Consider the following 3953-nt stretch of genomic DNA (forward strand, 5'->3'; position numbering starts at 1 on the left):
AATACATTCATATATATAATGTATATTATATAATATAAAGTATTATATATTATAAACATAAATTTATATTACAAGTATATATAAAATTACAAATAAGTGTATAGGTGTTAAACTTGGTTACAAAATTTAAAGAGAATTTTCTGGTTTTATTTTTGGTGGACTTTTTTGTGGCTTTTTTTTTAACTAAAAAGAAAAAGTGGCTTTTCCTAAAAATGAAAGCACATGTCTCTACTGATAAAATAACAATGTGTCTCTTCAAAGTGAGGCATACAGGCAGAATTTTTGTGAGTCACAGGCACACAGTCCCTCTTTACAGTTAGTTATATGTGCTCTGTCTCTCCATCCTCCTGTTCATGTGTCTGCATGTTTATATCAATGGATTGTGTCTCTTCTGAACAACTCATACAGGGCTGTTAAATGAAAGAAACAAAACCATGAACAGTTCCCTGATACTCTGAATAATTACTGGATAATAAAACCTTACGTGATGAATAACCCTATTGTCATATAAAACTAGAAACTTCAATGTCAGTATTAAACATCCAGCTAACATACTGCCACATACATTAAGTATTTATGGGTTCAACTTCATAAGTCCCTTAAATACACCCTGCTTTAAGACAGCTGTTTAAAAGATGATAGTAATTGCTGAAGACCCACCAAGCCCTCTTGTTCATAAATTCCCTTCTCCACTTGGGGCCAGATATTAGGCCAAATTTAGTCTGCCTAGTTGCAAATACTGTGAATGGGAAACCATCCTGCTTAAAGAGAGGACCTCTGCCTTTTGCCGTTGTGGTCACTGTTTTTTCCAGAGATATTTTTAATGTAATTACCACTAATTACTACTCAAAATGAATACTGTATATCAACATCAATAGATTAAGAACATGTATAAAAGATTAAGAACATGTATAAAAGATTAAGAACATGTATAAAAATACCTTTGTATACTGTTCTGACTTTTTTGAGGAAGAAAGTGCACTAAAAGTTTTTAAGAAGTCAAATTTTGTCATAAGAGCCTCCCCAGATATCGTTACCGTTTAATCCAAAAGCTTAGGGAAAAAAATAGCAGCTATATCTCAGACCTCATCAATGTGCCAAAATGCTGAGTAAAGGTTTATTTCTTTTTGCTGGCATTTTGTCATGCTTTCTGTGTGATTAGGATCACTCTGGAGCTAAAAGCTATTGATTTACTAGAAGACTGCCTCATGTTCTATCTTCAGCCCTATTGGACTGATCAAACAAAAAGACCTTTTAGCAAATATGGCACTTTTAAAATATTGCTTACTGTACTATATTAAGATCCTCATGATGTAAGAGCTCAGTACGTACAAGGACATTATTCCATATATGCTAATTAAAAATTGACCAACCTTTCCTTCAGCGTCTCCTGCTGTTACCTTCTCAACCTTGTTCCTGTTTAAAAATTTCTTCACCCATTCTTCTACTTGAACATTGAACTTCATGAAAGTCACATAGCAAAAATATGCTATCAGTAGTGTTAAGCTTTCCCACCACATGATCAAGTTATCCAGAAAAAAGATGATTAGCAAGATCAAGTCAACGATGTAAAAGGAGACATCTCGAAAGAGTGGCCACCAAGTAAGGTTCAAGATCTCTCTAGAAAATAAAGCACACATTCCGATAACGAATAGGATATTGAACACAGCAGATCCCACTATTGTACCAATGCCGACATTGCTGTGGGATATAAACACTCCTATTAAAGAAGTGAAGAGTTCTGGGGCTGACCCACCAGCAGCCATGAAGGTTGCCCCTGCCACATCATCAGATATCGTCAATTTTTCAGTGATGACAGTCAAGGAAGGAACAAAAAACTCATCACAGACTATGGCTAAGGCTATGAACATGTAAATCATTCCAATTACATGGAGGATCACTGCTCCCTTTCTCCTCTCCTCAAGAGAGAAAAGGTCCTCTGGGTACTCTCCCTTGGGATGATCATCCGTTGCATTGTTGTGTTCAGCTTCGTATTTCATAGAAGTGTGTGGGTCTGGAGTGCCATTTTCATTCTCTTCTGTGAAATCCAACAGAGTTCTTTGGTGCCCACTCACCGGCTTTTGGCTATCTAGGCTGCTGGCCAATGCCATGCTATGTGGTTCCATCTTGAAAAAGGCACTAATTGAAAGAGAGAAAGTACTAATGGCTGCTACACTGACAAGAAGCCCTATAATTCGTATCAGTCTCAGTTTTTTCCTAACATTTTGGTGCTGCCTGCAACCGAACAGTGGTTCCTCCAAACACCACTCCTCCAAGACACCAGCAAGTGTTTTTTTCTGAAGAGCCATTTTGTGTTCTGTGTGAGATGCTGAGGGGGTCAGATGGATTTTTCACTCATACTTTTCTCCAGCTTTGAAGTTAGAGGTGTTTTAACAGTTTTCCCAGAATCAAGTGCTTTTACTCTTCACAGGAAGCATTTTCTTCATCTTAAAAGGACAAACAGGCATTATTAGTATCAGTGAAACCGCATGTGATTAGAAGCATCTAAAAAGCATTTTACAGACGAGGTTGAATTTAGAATTTAAAGTAGAATATTACCAACTGTAACATAATACCTTGTCACATCCCATCAGACACAGCAACAATATGTTTGTTTCAGCAGTAACCCTGCGGATAACAGTCTATCAATACTCAGATCATTTTATGCCTCTGAGCCACTGCTCTGCTCAGCTGCTGAAAAAAAATCCTAGTGGAAGGTAAAAACTGTCCCTAAATGTTGCTTAAGAATGAAGAAACTACTACTTTAATGGATACACCAAAGATTACTACCTTCTATAATTACTTTCCACCATTATCATGTAACGCCCAAATTCCAAATGCAGGGGCAATTACATATGAAAAGCAATCAAAGTGCGAACAAGCATCTCATCAGACCTTTAGGCAGCTGAGGCAGTATTAATTGAAACGTTATGCATGCATAGAGTGACAGTCATTGATGTGTAGGAAGAACACTACGCTGCTGAAACAGGATCGAAATGAAGATCTAATGCATCCATAGTTTCTTTAATTCCCCTGCAAAATTGACTCAAGTTTACACAGAGAACTCGGACTAGCTTGGACTAGCTCAGACAAAATTGTCATTCACCTCTGGTTTAATTTTGTTTTATATCACACATTCATCTATAAATATAGGAAATAGTAAGAATACCTATGTTGTAAGTATCTTTTAAAAGTGGTCCTCTTACAAATCCTTAAGAATTAAAAATCCTTAAATTTATGCAAGAGTTGATCCTGAAATAAATGAAACAGTGAGAAGTTACATGATGTGAGGACTATTCATGTATGCCAGAGCTGAGCATACTAGACCAACACGACTTTTAAAACAGGAAAAAAACCACTATATAATAGCAGGTGCTTTGGTTACTGAAATTTGAATATATTTAATGTAGAAATTAGTTACGCATGCATTATGCATAGTAAGCTGCATTTTATATGACACAAAATACAAAAGACTTTCTAAACATAATTGATAATCAGTACTATTAGGGTCAAAAAATACTTTGTTACACCACTTTTTCATTTGTAGTAATATCTGAATATTAAACAATCTATTCATCAGTAGAACATTAATTCTGTATTCTCAAATACCGAATTACAACCATTAATGTAGTTATTTACATAAAAGTTATTAAGTCACATGCTGTTTCTCCTGATTTTTATAAACAGCTCCCACACTAAGGTGTCATAGAGACACACTCATCTGCGAGACGCAGCACTACAGCAGAGACAGTCTATTTTCCACCTTAGAGTTATTGCTCACCGGGCTGCCATAAAAAAAAATTAAGCAGTGAAGACCTGGGAATAGCACTACCGCTGCTGTGCGCGATTTACGGCGGGTGGGCCAATCACCCCACACCCACACACGTTATAAATCACCCAAATGAGAAACGGGAGAAGCGCCCGGGATGTCCTCAGCCCTGAAACTCGCACAG

The 3953-nt window shown here is 36.8% G+C and overlaps 1 pseudogene across 1 annotated transcript; it reads right to left on the reverse strand.

Annotated features, from left to right (window-relative positions):
* Nucleotides 1-1373: 1373 nt before the first annotated feature.
* LOC104465130 lies at nucleotides 1374-2441 on the reverse strand (annotated as a pseudogene). Its single transcript, XR_727587.1, has one exon. The product of XR_727587.1 is annotated as a sodium/potassium/calcium exchanger 2 pseudogene (transcript).
* Between the last annotated feature and the right edge of the window lie 1512 nt (nucleotides 2442-3953).

This window comes from Pterocles gutturalis, unplaced genomic scaffold, assembly GCF_000699245.1.
Source record: "Pterocles gutturalis isolate BGI_N339 unplaced genomic scaffold, ASM69924v1 scaffold26393, whole genome shotgun sequence".
In the NCBI taxonomy this organism is placed as follows: Eukaryota; Metazoa; Chordata; class Aves; order Pterocliformes; family Pteroclidae; genus Pterocles; species Pterocles gutturalis.